Below are 16,509 nucleotides of genomic sequence, written 5' to 3'. Positions count from 1 at the left end.
TTTTAAGACCACAATGGAGCAATGGAACTCTGTAACGAGGTCGGATTTAGTTTATATTGCGATCTCATGGAGTTTATACTTTAAGTTCTGTTGAAACAACTTAAATTGATTCAAAGAAAACTCTGACGTTGAAAAGTGGTTGTGTTTTTAATGCTTGTCTGCACCACACTGGATTGGAACCTGGAGCTGCCCCATTAAAATGTAATCCAACCATATATCACCAGTACTGTACATGGCTTTGTGTGTTGGTTCCAACATTTTTCAGATCATGCAGTGTGTACTCAGGGCCTCTCACCACAGTCTATTATCTTATTCTGAACATGAAATATCAGCAGTTCAATCAACAAGTGATCTTGTCCAGCACAGAACTTTTGCATTATTCGATATAACAGACAGTCCTGTTATTTATTACTTGTTGTTTCCTTGCCACCTCCGTGATGGTTTTAAAGTAAATCCAAAAACCTGAGAAAACCCCTGCGACTGTCCTTTTGAGTAGTAACTTCACTCTTGCATTTACTCAGGTACTGTACTTAAGTGTAATTTAAAGGTATTTACTTTACTTGAGTACATATTGGGGGCAAATATTGTTCTTTTCACTCCACTACATTTATCCGAAAGATATAGTCACTGACTGAAATTATAAATGGAAAATTTCTTTCCTTATAAATCATGATGGAGCTACCAGCAGGTTTCAAATAGACAGCACCACCTTTACTCACTGCACCATTTAACTGTAGTATAGTTTAGTGTTACACATCAACTCATCCATGTTTATAATTAACATGATTCTGCATAATTTTACTCTTACTTTTGATCTTTTTTAGTAATTACTATAGTAAGTAATTTCGATGTCAACTCTTTTTTGTATATTTCCTTATCCATTTACAATTACAGCAACATTTTGAATGTAGGACTTCAGCACTTTTTCAAGTAAATAAAAAATTTTCATAAGTAAATATAAAAGAAAACAAGAGAAATTATAGACATATCAGAGACACTGACCTAGACTACAATCAGCTTCTTCTTTTTTTGTCTATTGTTTAATTATTGTTATTCTGACAGGCGCTCTTATTAACCTTCTATGTCCACTCTGTTTATATCAGTATAATTCAATAATCTTTTACCTGAACTGTGCAGGTGAGAATGAACATCAGTAACTTAATGAGCTGCAGTTTATAGTTCTCTTTCATCGTCGCGTCGTTTTTAAACCTCAGCATGCGAACTAGTTCCTGACCGAACAACTCCATTTTGTATCACTCCGCCCACAGGTGATACGTTGTTTAGTTTTTTGGCGGGTTTATTTGAAGTGTTTCCGTGCGCCATGTTGCCTCTAGTCTGCTGAAACACGTCCGGTGTTGTTTACACTGTTCTTTCTAATAATATCTCTGGTCCTTGTCTTTTGTCATGTTTGTTAATTGCACTGGAAACAGTTTTCTTTTTCTGCTGGTAAATACTTCGGAGCTCCACCACCTCCTGTGAAGAAAAAGAAAAACACCTGGAACAACTGCTTCACCCCGACAAGCTAGGTATGTGCTGTGCTAACACGTAGCATCTGTCCTGTTTCTTTGTGTTCTTCATCACATCAGTAAATTAGCCTGTAGTCGTGTACTGGCTGCTGCTGAGCCTCTGTTTACATTTTGATGCTCTTTTCCTGCTCGACTCCACAAAGCGTTTCATTAGAAGAGATCATTGATTTGTTGTTTTGTCTGTATTTTGATATTAGCCTAACAGAGAGGAGTAATTCATGATTATTATCCTTTCTTTGCTTTTGAGCTGCGTCAGTTTGTGCGTGTTTCAAACTTTCACAGAGTTTTTTAGCTTGTTTGTTTCTTCGTCAGTCAGAGACGAAGTCAGTCACTTTATTTACATCTGTGCTTCTCCTGCTTGGACAAGTGAAAATGTTTGTTCAAGTTGAAGCTGTTGTTAAAACCAGATATCCAGTGTGTGTATATTGCAGTACTGTATGTAGGACAAAAGCATATTGCAAACGGATATCATCACTGTGTAGTATTTATCTCAAGGTTTGAATAAGTGTTTTGAAGCAAAAATACAGCTTTTACAAGAGTTTGATGTGCAAGAATTGTTTGCTTTTGCAAGAGGGGTGTGGTGTTTTACTGTTGGTGTCAGGTTTTGTTATTAGTATTTAGAAAAATAACCTATAGTGTCTAAACAAGAGGATAAAACTTTTTCATCTGCCATCATTCCTGCCTTGACAAATTCCTCAACTGCTGCTGTTGCTCATAGTAGTAGTAGTATTGCAGTATTCACCCATTTCTCACTAGTACATCATCATCACCCCCCAATCTCTGCTGTACTGACATTACATATATGCTCAAAGGGAGTGATGGAGTGACTACATGTTCTTCATTCTATTCATAAATCACTACTACACAAGCTGACTCAAGTTGAAACATAAAAATGACCCATAGTGGAATTTTAGAATTGAATAAAATCCTTACAAATGTGCAGAATAATTACTGACTAACAACCAAAACATTAACACAAGTAAGTTCGGTTTACTTTTGACTTGAAGCAGTGGAAAGTAATTGGAACTACAAATTAAGTTTTAAATCACAATACTTATCCAGAATCACAGATATGAATTGATCTGCCACAATTTTAAAACCAGTTACTCCTTTGTAACATCTTGGTTGCTGAATTAATTCTTATGTCATTCATATCAATTTGCATCTTGTTTCTGACCCTCACAAAAAAATCATTCATGCTCATGAATGTGTTTATGTTTGTGCATCTCTTTCTGAAACGGCCAGCATATTATAAAGTATTGTGTCCCTTGACCATTGTGACAAGCTTTGTGGGGGAGATGATCCTATTTTGCTGCTGTTGGATGAATAAGCACAGATGTCAACCTTTTCACTGTGACTCTGCACCTTGTCCACTCATTAGTAATGAAAACTGTTCCCTTTTGTTTCGTGCTGAATATTTTCCTCGTAGAAACAAAGGTGCAATTCACATTCATCGCCTGAAGCAGATCTCGGCAGATAAAGCCAGAGCCAGCGCTATCATGCTCTGACCTTGCTGGCCAGTGTCTGGTTGGTCGACAACTGCTTAGTCCCACATTCATGAACCGGAACATTAAAAAGAGTTGACTTGTTACACCAAAGTTTACCTGGCTTGACCTCTTAGTTGATATTACCTGCTGGTGAAGTCACATAATCACATATTGCTGTGACACATGGGCTCCAGCATTGCCCTATTTCTGCTCCCACTTTACCGGGACCAACCTAAAAGCCTCTCTCTTCGTGTCGTGTCTGGTGGGTGAGAAACTCATGAACCAAGGAGGCAGACATGTATTATCAAGGTTCTGACCTACCCCAGCCCCTCTTCACTCCCTCTGCCTCTTTCTTCCCACCAGGATGGAGTGACAGGCTGTCACTGTGGCTGCTCCACAATACAGCTCAGACCCTGCAACTATTGTGGTGCTCAGAAAAAGCATCAAGGTCCTTTTCTTTTTTCGTTCCTTCCTTTCTCTCTCTTCTCAAAGCAGAGAATCAATCAGATGTACGCACACACATGCATACACACGACTCACTTCTTCTCCCTTCCCTGTCTATTCAACAGCCAGTGATCATTTAGACTTGACATGTATTGTGAAAAACTGAGCTTCTCTGCCTCTTTCTTCTTCTCTTTCTTTCACTCCCTTTCTCTTTCAACTGTCTGTCATTAATGTCCAGGTCTTACAATAAACGAACAGAGGAGAGGAAGAAAGCGAAGAGTGAGGGATGAATTGATGGATGGGAGGATAAGCACTCAGTGTCTTTTCTTTAAAGATTTGTTATTGTACAGTACTGTCTCCCAGTCATTTTTGGTTGGTGTTTCAGTCTGAAAGCCCGTCCACGTGCTCTTTTGTATGGGAAAGCAATAAGGCCCCATTGAATGAAGCTGAATGGACCTGCCATCCTTAGGGGCTGAGGCCTGAGGACTCCTATTCTTTAGCCCCCAATCTAATTGGAGCTGAAATGAAATGGAGGTTTCTTATGAAAATAGGCTTTGTTTGGCCGCAAGGCTGGTAATTCATAAACAATAAGCAGGGCCCCATTGTGTAGATAATAATATATTCATGCTGCTGGAGATGGGGAGAAGGCAAAGCGAAGGCTGAGGATATATAAGGAGGATAGGCAGAGACAGGGATGGAGAGTGGAGGGATGAGAGGAAGGGGAGGAGGAAGACAAGGGGCTAATAACAAATAGTGGGTCAGAGAAAATTGGTAATGGTTGGGTACAGGCAGAGGACTTATTAGAGGAAGTCAAAGGACTAAAAGTGGGCAGGAGTGAAAAGTGAGTGGGAGTGAGGGAGGTGAAAATGACAGGAATTCGGGTGATAGACAAGATAAAGAAGGAGGCGAGGAGAGAAGGAAATTGGGAAATGGTTTCGAGTACCTCCAAGCCTACAGGTGACGGGTGCGGTGGCAGCAGAGGGGGGAGAAGGCAAGTGTGTGAGAGTATCATAAAAATGAATAGGTTGGACAGTGCAAAGCTGTGTGGATTTGAGATTGGTGGAGCTGATAGTGGATCGGTCAAGTGCACAGAGAGCTGAGCAAAGCAGTCAACGTGTAACAGGCGAGGGGATGAGAGGAGAGAAGAGAGCAGCTTCTGCGCTGGTATAAAACTGACAGGAGGGCTTTCACTGCCTGGAGACGTGATGGGTGGCTGGGAAACACAGGTGAGCTTTTCCTGCCGCTCAGACGCATCATCTATCATTGTTATCATCTGATCGTGCAGATGAAGCTGCATCACCACGATGATCTTCAGCTGAGTCTACACATTCTTGAAGAAGTTTCTCTGTTTGATGTTTACAGCAGAATGAGAAGAAGAAAGTGCTGGACTTTTATGGACTTTAGTTCTGACTGAGGGGACCCTGCTTCCTGGGTCTGCTCTGAGCATCTGATCCAGTTCATGGATTTTTGACAAACTGTTTGACTGGAGACACTTATCCCTCTGAATGCTTCGTGCTGCAATCTCGACTTCCAATTTTTGTCCCTTTTTCAGTTTTGTGACAGTGGAGGTGAAGGATAATGAGGACATACAAAAATATGAAACTGTTAACACACATGATGTGTTTTTACTGTGTAAGAGGGCGAGATGGCAGTAAACTAATGGTGAGTAAACTTGACCCTGTTCGGTTGTGTGTGTGTGTGTGTGTGTGTGTGTGTGTGTGTGTGTGTGTGTGTGTGTGTGTGTGTGTGTGTGTGTGTGTGTGTGTGTGTGTGTGTGTGTGTGTGTGTCTTTGTGTCTTTGTGTGTATCTGAATCTGTTAGGGGCGTTGCATGCTCCAGCACTAATAGAAAGGACTTGCATATGCACTCCACATTCTCCACCAGTTTTCTTTCTCACAAGATAAATCATTTAAGTTATTTTGTTAACCCTGTGCACAACATGTTAGTTGTCAAATTGTCACCATAACATTCACAATATCAAACAGAACAAGAGTGAGAAATGAAAAGTGCAGGTTTTATTTATATGATAATAGCAAACTTCTGTACAGATGTGTCTCTACCTTTACCTACCTTTGCTCACCTGGAAGTGCTACACAGCTGTGTAACCTTATGGCTCATTGTGAATGGATCATCAAATGTGGAGAACAACTTGTTAGAATTAGTAATTGTGATACAGGAGAGTTACAACACCTTTATCTTAACAATAAAAAACAATATTTTCATTGGTTAATATGATAATTTATAAAGGTTCTTTGAAGAAATTTAAGTCATATGATAATATAAGAGAAATCAGGAAGTTGCTATTAACCAAAATATTTCATTCAAATGAATTAAGTCTGCTTCCCGTCGGTTGTTGTTATTTAAGTTTTTTGCCAGGAGGTGGCGATATTTACTTAGATCCAAACGTGTGATCCCTGGACCCATGTCACTGTCGGTTTTAGTTTTGAGCCACTAGATGTCAGTATTTATCAACATATGAAGCAGATGTTCAGCACCTCTTGATTACACCAAATTGATCGTAAAACTTAAACAGAAAATATGCGCGTGTGTCCAAGGCGTTTATGCAAATTATTATAGACCTGTAAAATATGAAAATATAAACTAAACATCAAGACATTATGCAACAGTAAATTAGAGCTGACGCTCTGTTGATAATGCTTCATTTGTGTTTGAGAGATATTTGAATTAACACTAGCTTGACTATCCAGTGGAGGAAGTCCCAAACAGAGAAAGAGATAAACTGCTTTTGGCCGAGGTTTAGACTAGATTTGACTTTAAAATACAATATTTGATTGCATGTCACAGTAAAGTGTGTGTGTGTGTGTGTGTGTGTGTGTGTGTGTGTGTGTGTGTGTGTGTGTGTGTGTGTGTGTGTGTGTGTGTGTGTGTGTCAGGGAAGAGGCTGGGTGTGTATGCTGTCCATGTACATACAGGTATGCATACATATCACAGTGTGTCATTACAATCACAGTAGATTGTATTTGTGTGTGTATAGGTGTCTTCTACCTCTCTAACCTGTAGTATTTAGTAAATACCTGTGCAAATGGAGTTGGATGTGTCCTTGCAGCAGTTCCTTGTTTTTGTGTGTGTGTGTGTTTATTTGCATGCAGCAAAGTGGTTGCTGGCGGTGCTGGTCACTACAAGTGGCTGGCATTCAGAGCCTGGTAATCAGGTTGCGGGCAAACCGGGTGGCAGCGTTCCGAATGGTTTGCTGGAGATTATCCCAAAATTATCCATGAATTATCCCCCAGAATTACGCCATTCCTGTCAGGCCTTGTCCATTGATGGGAGTGGGGAAGAGGGAGAATGTTGGACGAAGAAGTGTGAGTGTGTGCGCATGTTGTCGGGGAGATTTGGATGGAGCAGTACTGGTGTCTGTCACGGAGCGTGTATTTCTGTCTGTGTGTGTGTGCTCTGTAATGATTCTGGCAGTGTTGGTACATTGGGGTAATGGAGCATGTTAATCCACATCAACCAGCTATTAGCAGCAGATTTTACTCATAAAAGTCACCAGTTACAGGAAGAGGAAGGACACAAAATTAACATACATCTAGCAACCTGTGTAGTTTTTCCCCCTCTCTCACGGCAGCCCAGTGTTTTGTTTTCCAAGAGGCATTTTGTTTTGTGCCAAAAGAAACACAATTGTGCTCAAATGCAACAGAAGTTTGGCGCCTCGCCCTCCAACTAATCAAATCCCTAAAATCTGCTTCAAACTGCTGTGTAAATGTTGTGTATGTCAACATTGTCATGAAAGGTGTTTATTCCCAGAGCTGCAACTTTTCAAGCCATTTGGAGCATTGTGTCGAATTCATTTCTGTGGCTGCTGTCACTGCACACTGTGCTGTCATTAAAGTCTGGGTAGATAGAGACGGTCTACTCGCCTGCTTGTGTGCGGCTGCTGGAGCCCCGGGAGGATGAATAGTGCTGGTGAACCTCTCTGCGATAAGTGTTCGGTAAACAGGTCAGTGGATTGTCCTCTGCGGCTCAATCTGAGCTATTTTCCCTGAGTGAGAACACAAATTATCCTCCGTATTCATCCCATAAACAGACCACAGCCGGAGCATAAACCACAGTTTTGTTGTGGCTGTGTTTGCATGCTCAGTTTCTCTGTTTTCTTGTTCATCAGCTGAACACAGCATCCAGCTGTACATGGGAACCAATATGGAATAACACACGCACGCCTCTCACACACTCAACAAAAAGTCCAAATGCAGCACTGGTGAGCAGCAGAGGAAAGCACAACTATTAAAGATGAGAAAATAATTAGATGTAGAGCAGGTGCAAGTGCAGGATCATGGTGAAACATGCGCTGCTGAGGAAGAAGGAAATGGTGAGAGGCTGAGGGGCAAAGAGAGGGAGAGGCCGAGGTGATGAAAGGTTAAGTACCCTTTCTTTCTTTTTTTTTTTAGATGCGGCCGGCTACTTCCTGCAGGGCCTTGTTCCTTGACCCACTGGTTAGAGGAGAGAGGTAAAAAAAAAAAAAAAATGGGAGGGAGAGACTAAAGCTGCATGAGAGGTTGCAAGGTGAGAGGTGGAAGAGCTTGGGAGGAGTATTTGCTTCTGGTTGATGGGGAACAATTGGACACACATGTACACATACACACACGTACAAACACACACACAAACACACACACACACACACACACACACACACAAACACACACACACACACACACACACACACACACACACACACACACACACACACACACACACTTGAACCAGAAACAAAAATGGACATTCTCACATGCACGTACACACAAACATGGAAGCACTAAGAACTACAGCCCCAGCAGGCACATGAACTTCAGTGCAGTAGTTGCCATGGCGATACACTGAGTTGCTGACCCCCCGACTCCATTTTTCCTGCCGCTTTGCTATTGAAAGAGATGATTGACAAGTGTCCAAATGTCAGCCGACCCAGCCGGCCACACAGATGGGGGGGCAGCCATTTTATGGCACTTTCACTCACAGGGTGTGTGTGTGTGTGTGTGTGTGTGTGTGTGTGTGTGTGTGTGTGTGTGTGTGTGTGTGTGTGTGTGTGTGTGTGTGTGTGTGTGTGTGTGTGTGTGTGTGTGTGTGTGTGTGTGTGTGTGTGTGTGTGTGTGTATATATATGCATGCATTGAGCAAGTTGAATAGCAATCATGTCTTTCTTCCCCCACTAAGACTACATTGAACACAAAAATCACCACACACACATAGAGACAACATGTTATTTCCACAAGTAAACATAAATATCCTGGCTTGCAAAATAAAAAAAAAAAGCTTCAGGATAAAGCTCTTTTGTGTGTGAGGCAGGGTTGTATATTTGGTTTTTCTATTGAGCAGTGCTGATAACCCCTTCACTGAAATGCTGGACTGGTTGGTGGTGGCTGTTAAGTTTTTAGTGTTTAGTCCTCTGCTGTGCTGTGTGAATATTTACATGCACAGTACTGATGGACTGAATCTGCATGGATCCACTTATTCACACATCAAATATGATGAACAGTAGTTTACACACAGCATTTGGCCTCACTCAAAGACATGCACATTGTTTCAAGAAAGCTTTTGCTTATTTCCGTGTATTTATTAAAACTCTTTGGTTCGTGTATCCTCGCTCCCCTTTCTTACTGTGTCATTGTCAGCAGGCTTGAAGGGATCGGTGTTATCTTGATCATCCACAGCAACACATTAACCTCTTCTCTCTTATCTCTACACTGGTCATTAGTGCCAAAACCCTTAACGTCCTATTGACAAGGGGCACAGAACTCTGTACGTGTGTGTTGGTGTGAGAGCGTGCGTATTGGTGTGAGAGCGTGCGTGTGTTGAGTTATCTTGGGTGACATGCGGCTGAGATCTGCTGAGTTTGTGATCTGAGGCGATAACATTATTGTGTGTGTGTGTGTGTGTGTGTGTGTGAGAAGTGGAAGATTAAACATGCTGTAACATTTGTTCAAAGAGTATTTGATATTATGAGGCATCACTCCTAACTTAAAGAGGTGATAAAACATATAAATGTACTTTTGTTTTTGTGCATTTTAAAGATCCTATTAAGATGCCTTTTCATTCGTTTTCAATTTCTATTTACTGAATACAATGTAATTTGTGCTAAATGTTGTATGTATATTAACACGCTCTCCTCCCACTTGAAGTCTTTGCAGGAGAATGCAATAATTCAAAAGCCAGTCATCAGTTTTGCTGTGAGCCATTTAGAAAGAATTGAAGGGAAAATAAAATGCACTTCCTGTCTCTGACGCCTCTGACAGAGAATTACACTTCAGCTCTGTCACACGGCTGTAAACAGCGAGTGTTAGGCAAATTAAATCAAGTCAATGTTATCATGTCTTGATGCACAGCAATCAACCCACTTACAGCAAGTAAGCTCAGCACCTGCCTTAAAAGCTGCTTGTGCATTTTGAGGGCTTTTGAAAAGTAACAACAAAATATACATTCATATAAATCCATTCATTAAGTCGTCGCTTTTCATATAAATCTTTTCAGGGTCACAGGCGCTACGATAATTGTAATTTCAAAATGAAGGAAAAATACAACAAATAGTGGTGTTCTTTTGCGGCATAAACCCATTAAAAGCTGACTGACGGAAAATAAAATATAATTTCTGCCATTATATGAATTTTAAGCATTTAGTTTTGAGTTAAGTGTTTAGCTGCTAAATGTATTTTTCTGAATGTATCGGTCTCTCTCTCCGTTTTTTTAAAATTTTTTTTATTAAGTCTCCTCCTGACCCTGCGTGTTAGTGGGGCTGACAATCTAACAGGTTAAAAGAATAATTGGAACTCTATTTACCCCAAACAGCCTCTCCTCTGCACATAATTACATCCACTCACACACATGTGCACAGACACACTATCACATACTGAGACACACTCAGTGAGAGAGCGAGAGAGCGGGAGAGAGGGAGGTAGAGCCCCTGCACTAACATTTAGGTAGGTACAGTCATCTGTTTGAGTGAACCCTCCTCTTGTCCTCCTCTTCAGTGGAAAGCACTGTTAAACCACTGGCATTCACTCAGAGAGGAATACATCCCCGCATACGCATTGTGTATTTGTGTGTGTGTGAACAGTATGAGAGAGACTGAGAGATGTGTACATTAAAATATCCTCTGAAGTGAGGTATACGAGTGAATATCTGTCAGTTATGACAGCTGTATAAGAGGCTTGCAGCTAACAATATTTTTCATTCATTACTTTAACTAATCCAAAATTTTAATCTTAATATTGCTAATATTGCTCTGACGAATGGTTAAAAACTCAAATATATTACATTTAAATTATATAAAAGAAATATGTGTAAAAACAAGAGTCACCATGTTAAGCATTCTAACATGATACACTTGTTAATTTAAAGAAAATTGCTATTAAATGTTTTCCTGGCTAATTAATACACAGATAAAATATTTCTTCAGTATTTTTGAGGGTCCAAAATTAGGTTATTATAAGTTTGATCATAAACATACTGCAGTTTAATAAATTTAAATCAATGCTACGTTATATAGAATCACCGTATCTGTAAATAACTGTATTTACACACAAAATGAATTTGACTCTGGATTAGAAGATACACATCACAATAGACAAACAAGTGAAACAACACTCATTAAAGACACCTATACAACCATCATATACAGACAATAGGTGTAAAATATGATTTACATGTAAAGTGAGTTTTCTTTTGGATGTGATTGGATTAAATAATCAATAAGAAATTGTGTTGAGCATTATTTCACTATTTTTTGATAATTTGTAAGTAATCAAAAAAATGTATCATTAGTTGCAGCCCTTCACATATACACACCTATTTAACGCACCTATCGTATACAAAGAGTAATGATCACAGTCGTGCATGTTGTTGCACAGTTGTAGGTTCAGTTAAGTCATTTTGGCCATTTTACCAGAAATAAACATATTTCTACTCGTTCAGTGCAGCTGCAGGTGAAGCCTCTGTATCAAGTCTCTAACAGGTTCATGGTTTCAGCCTGCAGTGCCAGTGCTCAGACATTGGTGGCGCTGCCGCTGCATTGTGATTAACAACCGTTTGCTGCAGCTATACAGTTGATCCACTCCCGGCCCAGCATTACATTAGGAAACATTATCTAAATACTCAACAAAGTGAAATTGAATTTAGTGGCTCCTTCTTCTGCCTCCCCTCCTCCTCATACCCACTCCTCTCACTCTGCTGGTTGAACTGGGCTGCTCTCGGACCCCATTCTCTCCTTATTGTTAGAGTGAGTCAAGCAGGATCTCTGCTCTTCATCCACTCTCAAATTGAATCAGCCTCAATTTGACCTTTTTATGTACCAGAATCTTCTATAGATGTACAGTATCTTCCTGCCCGTAACACGTGTGTGTGTGTTTGTGCGTGCCCCATATGTGTCCCTGTGTCAGCTCGCATTGCTTACAGTGAAGTGGGGAACAGCATCTCCCTATTTGCTGCAGAATAGACCAATTAGTGTTTAGCAACAGAGCAGGAACCCATGTGAATGTGTCATTGATTAGCAGGATTTGGCTAATCATTACATCTCATGAACTCACCCGCTAATGTCAGCTGGATCTCCTACAGTACGCCTCCTTCTCCTCACTCAATCCATCCTCCCAACTCCTCTTCTTCTCCTTTCAGCTCACTCTTCCCGTCTCTTTCCGCACTCGTCTTTTTTGCCCATCTGTCTCCATCTGTCTTCTCTCCCTTCCTTCCTCTGTTTTTCTTCCCTCTTCTGAATTTCTTCCTTCCTCTTTTCGTCTTTCTTATCGTTTCTTTTTCCAACGCTGGGGGGTTTACAGTAGAACGAGCTGAGCGGATGCTGACTTCCCTGCTCGTACATCAGAAAAGGAAAATAAGAATCTGCACTGGTGCTGATCTATAAAGCCAAAATTTACTTTATTTTAAAAAAACATCTTAATTAATATCTCAGTTTCTGACAACTGTAAGTTAATTTCATGCTCTCATGCTATTGCTTTCACTTTCAGTCATAAAATTGTTCAATCTTTTCAATAAACTTGTTTAATTAAAATCTTTTAGGCCAAAACTGTGAGGAAAATATGGACTGAAGTTGTCACAGAAAAAAACCTGACATTCTTATTTGAATGGACAACAGTAAACCAAGTGAAATATTAAATAAAATGTAATTTGCTTTCAGAAAAATGATAATGATGTGATGAGAGCTCTGCAGCTAACTATTTTTACTTTTACTATTGGTTCATCTGTTGATCATTTTCTCCATTAATTGTTTTGTCTATAAAATGTAAAAAGGAAAAATAGCTTTTTATAATTTTTTCGAAAGCTCAGGGTCATTAAAAACCTTCTTTTAGTCAATTATCACTTCAAAAAAACACTTTACAAACACAAAAGATAACGAAAAATCCAATGAATGCATAGTCAAATTGCTGCTGATTATTTTTCTGTTGATCGACTAATCATTTTGGATAAAGTGCATTATAAATATTCCATAACTTAAGTATTGCAGTTAAACAAAATATGTTATATTAGATACAATTAAAGTTTGGCAAACAACCACAGTTGATTTTGGGAGCAGCTACTCAGATATTTACCGGATGAGCAAATTAGGACAAAGAGTTTTTAATTCTGGTTTTGATTGAGAAGAAATTCAATTAGCTGTTTTGGAGGTTTGTATGGTGTGTAATAGGTATTAGTTATCATATTAATTAGCATCTGTTTGACACAGTATGGTGGCCAGCTGGGAGCATTAAGGAGGACATGCAGTGTAAGTGTGTGTGTCTGTGTGTGATTGTGTGTGTGTGTTTGCGTGTGTGAGTGCATGTATGTGAGAGGTTGCGGGGGGAAACTCGCAGCGTTTGATTTGTTGTGTTGCTAATGTGACACTGATTATACAGGTCAGAGTAAAACAAAGCGGTGAGACGCTGCAATGCTAATACAGACGCTGTGATAACAGGGTTGTCATCACACATACACACACTCTCAAACACAGATAGACAGATACATCTTCACGTGAAAGTATACACGATTTACACATATACATGCATTCTTGTGTGTTTCTCGTGAAACGTGCGCCAAGAGACAGCAACAAACGCGTGACACATGACGCACACATTCACAGTTCATAGAAAAACATCTCACAATGACTTCAACAACCACACTGAGCCTTTTTTGTAAGAGGTAGACTGTTGCCATGGAGAAAGGAGGTTAGTGAATTTGACCTATGCTATCATGCTAGCTTTGGTCCCGCAGCTGTAATTTCAAATGAGAGAGAAAAAATAAAAGAATTCTCACTGAATTGATTTATCCCTATGTTTATGAGTAGATAAGTGCAGTGATGCTTAGATGGAGGGTTATTTTCATGGGGTGACTCTTTTGTATGTATTGTGTTTATCTAGGCCACTGTTGATGTAGGGAGTACTGTAGCTCTTTTTCTCACAGCAGGGACCCTCTTTTTGTGTTGGTGTGCGAGTGTTTTCTGTACGTGCGCCTGCGATTTGTTTGTGTTTGTGTGTGTGCCAATCTCAGCGGCAGGTATGGCAGAGGCATGGGAGACATTGTGGTTTATGAAGAGTGGTGCGTGATCAGGCTGCCCCGCAGCAAGCGTCAAAATCAGTCATTTTAAGATGGGAAAAGTAAAAGTTACTAAATAACGTGCATTGTATTTTGTTTTGATTTAGTCACCACATAACCTCGTCGTCCATTTTGATTGGAGCTCGTCTTGTGGCCTTGGTTCAGCTCGAAATAAAGCACATCTCTTATTTAAGTGTAGCTGCAGCCAGTTATACATTTTTTGACATAATTAGCTAGCTGTGTGTGTGTGTGTGTGTGTGTGTGTGTGTGTGTGTGTGTGTGTGTGTGTGTGTGTGTGTGTGTGTGTGTGTGTGTGTGTTATAACGACATATTGGAGATGACAAGAGAACAAATAGGGAGCCAAGATACAGTTGTCTGTCTGGGTTTTGGGGTAATTTGCCGTTTAGGGTGTGAATGTTAGTGTGAAGATGGGTGGGGGATGTGTCAATCATGTGTTTGACAGGGTCTTGTATAGGTTGTCATGTTGCCCGGCAGCCAAGGCAGAGGAGCCGTGGACCCGGGAGGCCAAGCCAGGGTCAGCGTCTGCCCTAAATGGACCCCTCGACAGCGTGGGGTGCAGATAGGCGATGCGTTGCTTCGAGGAGGTCAGCCCAGGGGTGATTCAATTCTGTGTGTTTGGGCGTCGGGAGATTGTGTGCTCACCTCTGTCAACCCACCACACACAGGTCAGCAAAAATAAGATGGAGAATCACAACAGCAGTGGGAAGGGTTGAGAGACGGAGAGTAGCCCCTGTGTGTGTGTGTGCGCGTGTGTGTGCGCGTGTGTGTGTGCGTGCGTGCGTTCGCATCTATAATTCACCAAACAAGGTTGTCTGTGTCTCTCGTCCTTCCTCTGTCTGAGCAGGCAATAATACTGGATGCCACTTTTCCTCCATGTTCTCAGTTGACCCTTAAAGGCCCCTGTGGTATACAGGGGGGTGACTTTGCTTTTGCACCCAGGGAGACTTCCATATTCATTGTTTTGTTTTTCATCTCTCCATCTACCTTTTATCTCTCTTTTATTGTCCCTCTGTACTTCACTCTTTTACTCCATCTCTCTTTCAACTTTCCTCCTCAGGGAAACTTCTCACCTTGCTCCCATAAGCTGTGAATGTGCGTGCAGGTCAGTGTTGGATATTCCTGTGTGTCCCATCTTTACTGCAGTATAATCCAAATCAATCAAGTGCTAATTCTTTCAGGTTTGGCTTTACCTTGAGTAATGTCAACTACAAAGTGTGAACTGTGGAGGTCAAGCTGTTTGTAGATTTGATCAGTGAATGACTTGTTAAACATGATATTGTATCTGCTGAAGGACAACGAAGTAGAAACTCAGGGTATTGTGGACCGGAGCCCAATTGATACAGTTCTTTGAAGAACTATGTCAGTTTTGATATTCACCGATAAAAACAAAACAATGATGATATATGGGCTAATTTACATTATAGTAATTTTTCAACAACGTAACAGCGATTTATATTTAGATCTCTTGCTGCAGACAATCTCTGAATGTGACCTGAATGTTCAGGTGTCAAATGTGTCCTCAGTGCTGTGGGCAGAGCTGTCCACCTGGGATAGGATCATCAAAGATGACCAGGTCTCAGACATATGGTCTATAGCAGTGATTGATGGCTTCATAAAACCCCTATGATGCGATTTTTAATCAGCTATTAGACAGATACTACTGGAAAATCGATGTACGGTCTAATTGTATCAACAATTGGAGGCCACCCAACCTTACTGTCCTGAGCACAAGCTACATAATAGTGATACTGGTGAGCCAAAAGAAAAAGCACCAGTCTTTGCCTGTCAAATTAATTCAAAATTTGATTTATGAGCTGCTACAAATCCTGATTTAAAATTTTCTGTTATGCGTCCTACCATTTCTCGTAGAAGCAAGGGGAAGTGTGTGTGTGTGTGTGTGTGTGTGTGTGTGTGTGTGTGTGTGTGTGTGTGTGTGTGTGTGTGTGTGTGTGTGTGTGTGTGTGTGTGTGTGTGTGTGTGTGTGTGTGTGTGTGTGTGTGTCTCAAAAAAACCAGTGGGAAACACCATCTGGTTGTGAAGGCCAGAGGGCCGTTGGTGATGCTGCCCTGCCCTTGTCAGTGGCAGCTGTGTTTGTGTGTGTGTTGTACATTTATGTATTCTTGGAGCTGTGTGAGTGTATGCTTACATGTGCTCACTAATTAAGACTGTTGTGGGTGTCACAGTGTGAGCAGATCAGTAACGGCCATCATGTGTTGACACAGTTTCTGACCAACTAATCTGTTCCCCTGCCTCCTGTGGTTCTGCACTTATGAAGTTTTGACTTGAATAATTATTTTTGTAATGAAGTTCTGAGCAACACTCAGCTCAGTTTTATTTTAAATCAAATGTACTTGAATTACATTTGGTGGCATGAGCTTGGTCACAGATTTAATGTTGTCACGGCTAAACGATTAACCAGTCGAGAGAAGAATTAAAATTATTGTTGTTGTCCAATTGTGGACGGTCTTTTTTAATTTTAGGAACTTCATATGACGGATTGTCTGA

The 16,509-nt window shown here is 40.7% G+C and overlaps 1 protein-coding gene across 3 annotated transcripts in view; it reads left to right on the top strand.

Moving 5' to 3' along the window:
- Nucleotides 1-1,274: 1,274 nt before the first annotated feature.
- sox1a (SRY-box transcription factor 1a) overlaps nucleotides 1,275-16,509 on the top strand; it is a 71,948-nt gene continuing 56,713 nt past the window's right edge. For 2 of the 3 annotated variants that reach the window (XR_011244383.1, XR_002203302.2), the window contains exon 1: nucleotides 1,275-1,526. The gene's annotated coding sequence lies outside the window, so the exon portion shown is untranslated. The remainder of the gene's footprint in view (nucleotides 1,527-16,509) is intronic. The other variant, XR_011244381.1, reaches the window with a different exon arrangement.

The sequence above is a fragment of the Paralichthys olivaceus genome, chromosome 10 (assembly GCF_024713975.1).
Source record: "Paralichthys olivaceus isolate ysfri-2021 chromosome 10, ASM2471397v2, whole genome shotgun sequence".
NCBI lineage: Eukaryota > Metazoa > Chordata > Actinopteri > Pleuronectiformes > Paralichthyidae > Paralichthys > Paralichthys olivaceus.
Note: the sequence above shows the minus strand (reverse complement) of the source record. Positions and strands in the feature narration are given on the sequence as shown.